We start from the raw sequence: 12762 nt of genomic DNA, 5'->3' as shown, positions 1-12762 counted from the left end.
AATGAAGATGACGAATGGTGTTTGGTAAAATTTGGTAAAAAGTGAAGAACAATGAAGATGACGAATGGTGTTTGGTAAAATTTGGTAAAAAGTGAAGAACAATGAAGATGACGAATGGTGTTTGGTAAAATTTGGTAAAAAGTGAATAACAATGAAGATGACGAATGGTGTTTGGTAAAATTTGGTAAAAAGTGAAGAACAATGAAGATGACGAATGGTGTTTGGTAAAATTTGGTAAAAAGTGAAGAAAAATGAAGATGACGAATGGTGTTTGGTAAAATTTGGTAAAAAGTGAAGAACAATGAAGATGACGAATGGTGTTTGGTAAAATTTGGTAAAAAGTGAAGAACAATGAAGATGACGAATGGTGTTTGGTAAAATTTGGTAAAAAGTGAAGAACAATGAAGATGACGAATGGTGTTTGGTAAAATTTGGTAAAAAGTGAAGAACAATGAAGATGACGAATGGTGTTTGGTAAAATTTGGTAAAAAGTGAAGAACAATGAAGATGACGAATGGTGTTTGGTAAAATTTGGTAAAAAGTGAAGAACAATGAAGATGACGAATGGTGTTTGGTAAAATTTGGTAAAAAGTGAAGAACAATGAAGATGACGAATGGTGTTTGGTAAAATTTGGTAAAAAGTGAAGAACAATGAAGATGACGAATGGTGTTTGGTAAAATTTGGTAAAAAGTGAAGAACAATGAAGATGACGAATGGTGTTTGGTAAAATTTGGTAAAAAGTGAAGAACAATGAAGATGACGAATGGTGTTTGGTAAAATTTGGTAAAAAGTGAAGAACAATGAAGATGACGAATGGTGTTTGGTAAAATTTGGTAAAAAGTGAAGAACAATGAAGATGACGAATGGTGTTTGGTAAAATTTGGTAAAAAGTGAAGAACAATGAAGATGACGAATGGTGTTTGGTAAAATTTGGTAAAAAGTGAAGAACAATGAAGATGACGAATGGTGTTTGGTAAAATTTGGTAAAAAGTGAAGAACAATGAAGATGACGAATGGTGTTTGGTAAAATTTGGTAAAAAGTGAAGAACAATGAAGATGACGAATGGTGTTTGGTAAAATTTGGTAAAAAGTGAAGAAAAATGAAGATGACGAATGGTGTTTGGTAAAATTTGGTAAAAAGTGAAGAACAATGAAGATGACGAATGGTGTTTGGTAAAATTTGGTAAAAAGTGAAGAACAATGAAGATGACGAATGGTGTTTGGTAAAATTTGGTAAAAAGTGAAGAACAATGAAGATGACGAATGGTGTTTGGTAAAATTTGGTAAAAAGTGAAGAAAAATGAAGATGACGAATGGTGTTTGGTAAAATTTGGTAAAAAGTGAAGAACAATGAAGATGACGAATGGTGTTTGGTAAAATTTGGTAAAAAGTGAAGAAAAATGAAGATGACGAATGGTGTTTGGTAAAATTTGGTAAAAAGTGAAGAACAATGAAGATGACGAATGGTGTTTGGTAAAATTTGGTAAAAAGTGAAGAACAATGAAGATGACGAATGGTGTTTGGTAAAATTTGGTAAAAGTGAAGAACAATGAAGATAACCAATGGTGTTTGGTAAAATTTCCCTAGAAGCTCCTCTTACTTCTAAATATGCCGAAATTGTTGAAATACACTTCGTTTTAATCTAGTTTGTGTTATTTAAACACGTATAGATTGAAACGCAATCTTCGGCAAACTACAATTTTGTTATATTGTAGTTTGTCTGACTGTTGCGAACTTCTGCAAATAAATTTACGAATACCTACAATAACAACACGACAAAATACACTATTCCACTGCAACACACATAAGCACAATTACCTACATTCCGAACTCCCCAATACAACGGTTTCACACTATGGGAAACCAATACTTAGGTGATGTCGATATATTTGAAATTAACTTTGCGAATTTTGTGGATCATGTAAAAGATTTATTTCAACACTATTCCTAAATGGAAATAGTATTTTTGTAAACCAGTCAAATCGTTGTATTTTTTGTAATTTGTTTCTTGCATATAATATTTTGTTATTTAATTTAATTTTTATTATTTATTTCTCATATTTCAAAATAGTCTGTCATCAAAATTGTACCACCTACATGTAAAAGCCCTCTAGGCGTTAAATAAATAAAATAAATAAACATTTTTCTTGACTACGAAGTAACCCAAATAAGTTGATTTATGTTAAAATTTCAATATTTAGAAACTGTATTTGAATTTCTATTTTGCTTCCGTGAATGAATAATAGACGATAGAATGATAGACGGCCGGCATAGTCCAGTGGTAACGCATTGGACTGCCATTCCGAAGGTCGCGGGTTCGAACCCGGCGTGCGTAAATAAATTTTATTTGATTAATTTGTGTTATTTCACAATTAATTAATTAAAATAATATATAGTATATTTGCGGCACGTTCCAGAGTGGAAGATACTACCAGTATCGCCCTGGTGTAAGACCACCATTCAGAATTGAAACGTTGCTCCAAATGGCTTTAGCCGTGTTTAGTGACTAGATCTGAATAGCCAGGTACTTCCCCACCTTCCTCTTTCCCTTCCCCACTTACCTTCAGCCTCACAACATCCCCCAATTGGGGATGCCATAGTCTCACTGGCTCCAGACGGGAGCAGTTGGGACTCTTGTGAGGTATTCACTATAAAAAAAAAAAAAAAAAAAATTGCAAATCTTGAAAGTGGAAATTATCACACTTCCCGACATTTGATCGAACTGACACTTGACAGATAGAGTCGTTGTCAACGACAATGCATTATATCGGTTGGCAATCACGCGTTTACACTCAGACACACACGTATTTCTCTGAAATCGGGTGACATTACCGAAATTAATACTCGAGATATATGTCGGTCTTACCCAATCGGGAAACAAAAAAAATTACGTCGTTTAGAGTATCTATATGTATTATAGTTAAAAAAACGTTGATTTTTATGGTTTGATCTTTTTGTGTATTGATGTAAAACGGTTTGTATTATTAATTAAGAATAATCTGTCACATATTCTCATTGTTCTTACCACGCCAAGCGTCATGTGGAAGTCTGAACTTTTTCTGGTAATCGGCCTTCGTTTGTGAACTGCTTGCAATTTCCTGGTGACAATGAAATGACTTATATTTCCATCAACTTCCTTTCTTTTTTACGCAAATGAAGATAACTGCGCGTCGGTCGAAAAAAACAAAGACACATTATCAACTTTTTACTACAAAAGATTACGGTATTTTCTAAATTAAACCTACATAAATTCATTATTAAAACTAGCGCAAGCCCGTGAAACAGACTGGAAAATTTAAGTGTTTAAAAAACGCAAATGGTTTCCTCGTTATGTGATTTTTAACAAACGAATTTGACTGAGCAATAAATTTTTATAATAATAACCAAATTAAAATACCCAATCATATATCTGTACTCCTGATATTTTGTTTTTTTTTTATAATGAAAACTAGCTGATAAGTGATAATAAAAATGACTTAAGCCCCTTGCAGAAATTAACACAAATCACTATGTAACATTTCAGTGCTTCTGGTATTTTGTTATTTATAATTAAACTGGCAGATAAGTGAGAATAAATTACATTAGTGCCATACAGAAATTAACACCAATCACTATACAGGGTGTATCGGCAAGTAGCCGACAAACTTTAACCAGCTATTCCTCAGCACATTTGGAGTAAAAAATGTTATGGGCGCTTTGCTGTCCGGTAACATTTTTTTTTCCATTAAAAACAAAAAATAAATGAAAATCCACACCCCGTCACTGTCATTTGCACGGTTTCTCGTGTTCAACAGCTGTTATTAGCAAGTGTGTCAAAAAGTGTCCTCGCTCTTTCGTACACACTAAATAATAATAGTTAAAAATGAGACGAATGGTGCCGTGCCATTTCGTTGTGATTGTAAAAGCGCGCCAACGTAGGTAAGTACGTACATTATTCAACGAAACTCGAACAAAATATTGCCAGATGTGTTTTCAAACTTTGAAAAAGGATAAAACATTAGTGACATGTGGTGAAAATATGAATAATAATTTTTTAATTAAAAAAATGTTACCGGACAGCAAAGTGCACATAACATTTTTTACTCCAAATGTGCTAAGGAATAGCTGGTTAAAGTTTGTCGGGTTAGTGCCGATACAACCTGTATAACATTTCTGTGCTCCTGGCAGAGGCGGATTTGCAGTCTTGGCCGCCCTAGGCCCCAGACCATGTAGCCGCCCCTTTCTCAGTACCCATCATATTGACCAGGAGTATCCAAACTTTTCAGTAAGTTCCTAGGGTCAAAACCGTTTTAATTTTCCTGCTATTATCATTCATGGTTCATGGGGTGAGATTTGTCCAGGTCTTGGCGGCGGATACGTCTGCCCACCTGCTGCGTGGCGAGCCGGATCGAGAGAGACTGTGTGTGAACACGCTCTTGCATATCGCTATTTCGTACGTAGAATATTTAGGTACTTAGGAAGTAATTTCTTGCTATTATATGTGACTTTTTTGTCACGATTGGCCGCCCCTAATATCTGGCCGCCCTAGGCCCGGGCCTACATAGGCCTAAGGGCAAATCCGCCTCTGGCTCCTGGTATTTTGTTCCTGTTGACAGGTTCACGTTTTGACGTTTATTTTATTTATAAAATACCTATCAAAATCATACCTAGCAATTTAAAGCATCAAATTCAAAGCAAGTCCGAGTTCTTTGAACCGAAGTTACAGGATACATAACCGAAAATAGTATATATTGATTAAGTCGCATTCTTGAGAAAATAGTATATATTGATTAAGTCGCATTCTTGAGAAAATAGTATATATTGATTAAGACGCAATCTTGATAAAATAGTATATATTGATTAAGTCGCATTCTTGAGAAAATAGTATATATTGATTAAGTCGCATTCTTGAGAAAATAGTATATATTGATTAAGTCGCATTCTTGAGAAAATAGTAGTTTTATGTAAGTGTTTTCGGTGCGCGTTTTTCTTGAATTTGAACATAAGTAGATATATTTTTGTCGCGTCAACTATTTTTTTAGTCTTTTAGCACTTTCGTATTCAGCAATTTTCACTGTGAAACAACTAAGATATTTAATTTATGCATCAAGAGGAATTATTTTATAATATTTTCCTCCGTTTAGTGATTAGGCGTGTAACTGCATTTATTTTGTTATAACAGTCGTATAACTGACTTATAGAAAATTTGAAAAATACAAAAAAATGGGTTGGCAAGAATCCAAAACCTAATACAGGATGTTGAGGGACGTAGGTACTTGACGCTTGACTTACTTTAACCAATGATTTCTGATATTTTTTTAAGTAAAAAGTTTAAATGAAGTATTGGTAACGTTTTTGGTGTTTTTTTTCTACAAAAATATTTAAAAAAATCACTAGGAATTGGTCAGTTAGGGTCGATGTGAAGGATTTTAAGAATAAATTAACAGAGTAAATGATCGTAAATTACATTTTGCTTACGATCTTCTTGCTCTCCATCATTTTGCTTACGATATTTTTTTCATTTATTATTATTTTTTAAAGAAAGACAAACATTCCCGGGTTACGAATAACCTGACAATATTTTAAAATCTCCTACTACCAACACAGTAAGCGGGAAAATTTCCTTGTGTTGTGATGGAAGACTGAACACACTACGCCTAGGTGGAAACAAACGCGATGTTAACTCAGCCACTGACAGGTCCTATATGCTAACGATCATTTTGCCATCGATCATTTTGTTTATGATCATTTGGCTTACGATATTTTTGCGAACGATCATTTTGCTTACGATCACTATTCGAACGATCATTTGGCTTAGGATCATTTTGCTTACGATCATTTTGCCTATTGACATATGACTTGGCCCTAGCAGGCCTTGAAAATTGATCTTTCCGTGGGGTTTTTTAAATTATTTCTGATGAACGTATTACTAATATCTCAAAAGTGGGATTTTTATGAAATTTAAAAACCGTTTTACATAAAATATTTTAATCGTATGGTCATGTTTTTATTAATCGAAAATATAAATAACTCACATCCGTACAGATTCATCTAGAAACATTTGAGATTTTAGTAAAACGTTTGTAAAAAATAATTAAAATTAAAGCGTCGAGCAAACCCTCGTCATTATAGTCTTATGCCGCCTTAACGTCATATTAAAAAAATTTACTAAGAGGCCTTAGAATTACAAATTAGCTATGAGCACAATATCAAAGACGCACGAGTAGCTAAATACCCACATTATTCCGGAGATTAAAAACGGGTTCAATTAATCCTTCTATATAAATTCCCACCGACGGGAATGTAAATGTTCGTGTGTTTAAAATTTGAATTCTCCGAAAGTTCTTCAACGATTGCTTTGTAACCACCTTCTTGCCACACGACACGAATACGAATGTTGTACTTGCGACAATTTACAATGCAACAAATCATCTTCTTCTTTCCAAGTGTGGGTAAGGCTGTTTTTAAGGAAGAAAATGGATAGTAGATATGATAGTGTAAGTGTGAAGCTCTCGAGAACGTTAAATTTATTAAATATTTAGGCGTTATAATTGATAATAACCTCAAATGGAAGAACCAGATTGAAAATGTAACTAAAAGAGTGCGCACCCTGATTCACATATTTATTTCATTACGGGAAATTAAAAAAAAAACAAGTCTTAAAAAACATATACTACGGGCTGTGTAACTCAATCATAACATACGGTTGCATTGTGTGGGGAGGTACAGGAAGAACAACAAAACCCGTTATTGAAGGCACAGAAATCTATTTTACGTGTTTATTCGAGTGACGCTCTCTTCAAGGAATTTAATGTACTAGATGTCCAACAGTGCTATATAAAAAAAATGTAATCCATGTTCATAAAAATAAAAACAAAATGAAAACAGCCGAACACAAACATCAAACCAGAAGTAAGGGAAGAAATTACCTTTCCGTTCCAACAAGCAACAGAGCGGCTTATCAAAAAATGTTCTCATATCTCGGTCCTAAAATATATAATAAAATGCCCTCTCAGCTGAAACTGTGTGAATTGTCATCCTTCGGTCCAAGAGTGACAAAATGATTCTTGGATCTAGGCAGGACTGATTCCGAAATGTTACTAAAAAATGTTTGATAATTATTTATCACGAACGCCTCTATGTATATGAATCTTTTTTATGTATCTTTTTATGAATCTTTTATGTATTTTCGTTTTAACATACCTATTTTATCTAGTCTTAAATCCTGTATTCGTCTAGGATAACTTGAAACCTGTAAATTTGACTGTCCTAAAACGGGAATCCTTCCTAGTTGGACAGTCAAAAGCATAAAATGTAACCAATATTATAATAAATAAATAGTATATGATGGGAAAAATGGTAGGTATTATCCAAAACTGTTTCAATACTAAACACCTATATTATATAGAAGTCACTTGTGATAGGTAAAAACATCACAAAAGCAACACGTGTCAATGCTTCTCGTTCTGCACAGATAGACTAATCCACAGCAACACGTGACGAGGTACAGCTAGTCGATTTATAAAAAAACTGCAAAAGTATATTTAGTATTATTGATCACGGGATCATCCAAACATGGAATGATGGTGTATTATGTTAACCAGTATGAACCTATTTATGCATTATTATGTTGAATTGATCGATTAAGCAATGAGATATGGAGTTCTCCATATGAATAGATCTATTATGGATGTTGATTTTAAGAGAAGACGTCATCCCAGAATGGCTGGTGGCAACCAGAAATGTAATGCAAATAATTTTAGACTTTGCTACCCAATATTCCTCTATTGTCATTGTAAGACGTTTCTTTGTTGTGCCGAATTACTAAAATAACTGATCTTAATGGACAATAGATTATCCTTCAAAAAAATTTCAATGTTTGAAAAATTTTGACCAATTTCACCAGAAGTAAAAAAATTGTTAAATTGGAGCACACGGATACGCCCACAGTATTACTTCTCAAAATAGCCATCACGGAACGCCTGGCAGATGTGAGACATCGAAGTTGATTTTTATTTAAGGAAGTTAAAATGAAAGTAAACAAGTCTTTATATTGTTGAAAATAAAACAATTATTTTATTATTATAAATTGGTCATAATTTAGAATAAATCCATTGCCAATTTTAGTGAGAATATAAGCAAATATATCGCACATAGTTTGGGCGGCCGGGCGGAATGAGCCAACGACGAGGCTGGCCAGTTACTGGTAGTCCCGTTTCCGTGCAAGAGCGTCGCACAGTGGGCTGAAAATCGCCTTTCATAGACATAGATAAAATGTAAATAAAATATTGTAAACTAGACAAAGCATACTCATATGTAAAGCATTTAAGCATTAAAATGAATCATCAACAAAAAAAAAAAAATTTCACTTTAGGATTTTTAAAAAAAAAATCGCACCTTGCGCCACAATATGAAGTATGTCAAAAAAATACAAATAAATAGTAGTATTATCTGTGTGTAAAAATAGAACGGCCACCTTATGATTCCAGAGATAGCCTCATTTTTAATGTCAGCGCCATACAAATTTTTCTTTAAAAAATTATAACTTCTTCATTTGTACACGCAATTGCTTCGTACGACATTTTATAGCGTAGTAATGATCAGCAGAATCCATTTCTAGCCAAAAAAAATACCCTTGAAAATTCAAATCTCTATGTCTATGAAAGGCGATTTTCAGCCCACTGTGCGTCGGCCCATCTTGCCACGCTTGCTACTCAAGAGTCTGTTTTTCTACCTAGGCCCGCCAAAAGATGCTTCACATAAAAAACAACAAACGAGAATATTAAAATGTTTTAAATTAATCGCTTGAGGAAATAAAAATGTTTCCTTATATGGTAAATAAAATGTAATGTCCCTTCGTAAAGACGTTGTTAGCGACCTTGGCAAAATTCTCAGCCAACACAAAATATTCAAATCAAATTCTGTTGTAAAATAATTTCGTAAACAAGTAACAGGAAGGCGATACAAATAATAATATCTTATAAATATTTTTTAAATCCTTATTTTGCTACTGCTTAATATAATCATTATTTTAGAACTCGAGAACGGTTTTCTTTCACTGTGTTTCAGAAACATTATTATAAAACCCAGAGAAAGGTATAACATAGCTGAAAGGTACTTATGTATACACCTACTAGAACACAGTTTATAATTTAATAACAATATACCTTTTTTTATATTTATTTTAAATCCTTATTATTTGAATAATGAGAAATTAAATGTGTAATAAGAAATTATGATTGTAAAAAGAAATTACTATCTGCAGATGCATTTACCCCCTCCAGCGTTTGAGAGTCGTATATGACCGGGTGACCATATTTTATACATAATTTTTTGACGTTAGAAAGAGAAATAATAATTCTTTCCAGTTTGCTTCAAATATTTATACTGGAGAACTCATTGATAAAATCCTAAAAATAGCTAAAATTAATAATCGTAACAATCGGCTTAACTTTAAAAATTGTTTCGTATTTTTTATTATATGAACAAGCTAAATATATAGTTTTTTTTACAAATTTCTCAACCAAAACGAATGTGTATTTGAAATATCGAGTTCTCTCAACTTTTTTAATGATTCGAGTAAAAAAATCAGCAAAATGTGGTTAGCGTTTTTGACAACATTTTTTACGATTGACATTAAAATTTTATTATTTATAAATAGTCATGTTTATTTTAAATGCATAGCTTCTAAAACAGTACTTGTTTTTAGGGAAAATTAAAAAATAAGATGTATATAGCGCATTTGAAATACACAGAAAAAATTGCAAACCGAACAAATGTGATGTAATTTTTCGAAGAAAACTTCTTCTAACTGCTTTTCACTTTGTGATGGCATTATTTATTTTTTATTAAAACACAAATAACATTGTATACATCACTTTATTTCGATACAAAATCTCAACATGTTTCATGAACCAAGTTCACTTCATCAGGAGCAAGTATACTTGTGAAACAAGTATACTTGTGCTCCTGATGAAGTGAACTTGGTTCATGAAACATGTTGAGATTTTGTATCGAAATAAAGTGATGTATACAATGTTATTTGTGTTTTAATAAAAAAAAATGTGATGTATGTACTGAAAGGTTAAGAAGAGAGCAACTCACAAGCATTGGCAGGGGTGGGCAGGGGGGGCTAATGTTTAGTGCCAGATACAGACGTAACGAGTCGTTGCGGTCGGGGACAAACTTCCACAAAGGCCCGAGAGGTCCTGGCCTAGAGCGCCAACCTTTGGGTGGAGGGCCCCAGCCAGGAGTTTTTCAAAAATGATCAGTTTATGTGTATGTAATGTGTGGATAAGTCACGCTTGTGTAATTTTCGTTATACACGGAAAAAACTTATTATAAAACGGGACTGCAGGCCTTTAATGAATTAATGTCGTAGTCGTAGGAACCAATGACTCGAGTAAGATTAAAGTAATACCCAAACAAAAATTTATTATCGTTTCACGCTTAGATCCCGACACGACGACGGAGGAAGTCATTTCCCATGTCAAAACGAATACAGCTCTCAGCTGTAATGCTGAAAAGTTTATGGCGTTTTCTAAAGAATACTCATCCTTTAAAATAGGAGTCGACGAGCAGAACATAGATTTACTACTAAAAGAAGAACTATGGCCCCGAGGAGTGGTTGTCCGTCATTTTAGATATTATAATAAACGCATTTCAGGTCAAGAAAACGCGAAAAAGCCGACCGAATCAAAATGACTGCTACTATACCAGAACGTGCGAGGACTCAGGTCTAAGATGAATCAATTTCTAGAAAATGTTCTTAACCAAGAACATAAATTCATCGTGATTACGGAGTCTTGGCTAAACGATTCGATATTTAACGCGCAAATTTTCGACAGCAGATACACAGTTTTCCGAAAAGACAGAAGCACTCAACAAACACGAGGTGGTGGACTACTGCTCGCTTTACTAAACGAAGAAAACATGCGAGCCGAACGACTTTCCCATCTGGAAACGGGAGACGAAAATTTATGGGTCAAAGTCACAATTCAAGGCTTATGTTTATTTATTTGTTCTGTTTATATCCCACCCAGTTCAAAAACGCATATTTACACGACTTTTTTCGAAACTTTAATTAGTAACTTAACTTACCTTGTTGATAAAAAAATCTTAGTGATTGGTGATTTTAACATTAATTCTTCACAAAATCCACGTGCAGTGAACACTGAGCTTTTATATGTTATGGAACTTTTTCAATTGAAGCAGTTTAATACAGTACTTAACTCATGTAATCGTACTTTGGATCTAGTATTAAGTAACTTTAGTATGTTTACAAAAAAATCCGATTTCTGTCTTGTTCAAGAAGATAATTATCACCCGACACTTGTGTCAGAAATTAGTCTTGATCATGACAGACCGTTGAAAAGTCGTTGTTTACATTCAGAAAATAACTTTCGTGGTTGGAATTTCCGCAAAGGAGACTTTGAGAAGCTGTACAGCCAATTGCGTGACCACAATTGGCTGGCTATCTTGGAGATCTCCGATGTTGACGAAGCAGTTAAGTACTTCTACGATACCCTATACGCGTATTTTGACAAATGTTTTCTAAGAAAAAAAGCGCCGCGAAATGAAAACTATCCTAGATGGTTTTCGCGTGAGATTATCGGGGACATAAAGACGAAGCTTGTATACCATCGACGGTGGAAACGATCAGGTTTGGATAGTGAACACGAGTTATTCAAATCCTATCGTACAAAAATTAAACATAGCATTTCAATAGCACACAAAAAATATATTGTGGAGGTAGAGAATAATGTTAAACACGATCCAAAGTCATTTTGGAAATATGTTTCTGACAAAAAAAATGACAGAGGCCTCTTAAATCATATTATTCTGAATGATTGTACTTACAAAGGAACTGACGTACCGGAAGCTTTCGCAAAATATTTCCAATCTGTCTATAATCCAGAAAAAGCTGATTTTGATTCTTACGTACCAGGACAGATTGGATTGACAAAAGCTCAAAACATATCTATAGAAAACGTTAATAACATGGATTTCAGTTTAGCAATAAGAAAATTGAAACCAAAAACATCATTTGGCCCTGATTTCATTCCACCCTTCGTCATTAAGGGTTGTTCTGAACCACTGTCTAATCCACTTCTACATATATTTAATCTTACGATTAAAAACGGAATTTTTCCTAAACTGTGGAAGCTGTCAAAAGTTACCCCTCTACATAAAGATGGTGACAAGTGTCAGGCAACCAATTACCGTCCTATAGCAATTCTTTCCGCACCTGCCAAGTTATTCGAAATAATTATTCATAAATATGTATATGCCAAGGTTGAACCATTCTTGATCGAACAACAACACGGATTTCGACGTGGCCGATCAACCACTACAAACTTGATGGCATATACTGATTACGTGGCGAGAGCGCTCGATAATAATGAGCAAGTTGACACGTCATACCATGACTTTGCGAAAGCTTTCGATAAGGTTGATCACTTAGTGCTCTTAAGTAGGCTTGAAGAAATTGGTTTTTCCGAAAACTTAATTAAACTCTTTGCTAACTATTTAAAAGAAAGGGAACAATTCGTTTCCTATGGTGGTTTTAACTCTAACGCGTATCCTACAAACTCTGGTGTGCCGCAGGGTTCCAATTTAGGACCCTTATTGTTTCTAATTTTTATAAATAATATTCGGGGAAAAATCAAATTCGTCCGTTTTTTACTTTTTGCAGATGATATTAAACTGTTCTTAAGAATAAGATCATTAGAAGACTGTAAAAAGCTCCAGGAAGATATAAATGCAATTATTGACTGGAGTAT

Source organism: Hesperophylax consimilis, chromosome 22, assembly GCF_061612785.1.
Source record: "Hesperophylax consimilis isolate HC1 chromosome 22, BYU_Hcon_1.0, whole genome shotgun sequence".
Lineage (NCBI taxonomy): Eukaryota > Metazoa > Arthropoda > Insecta > Trichoptera > Limnephilidae > Hesperophylax > Hesperophylax consimilis.
The sequence above is the reverse complement of the archived record's forward strand: the minus strand, read 5'-3'. Positions refer to the sequence as shown.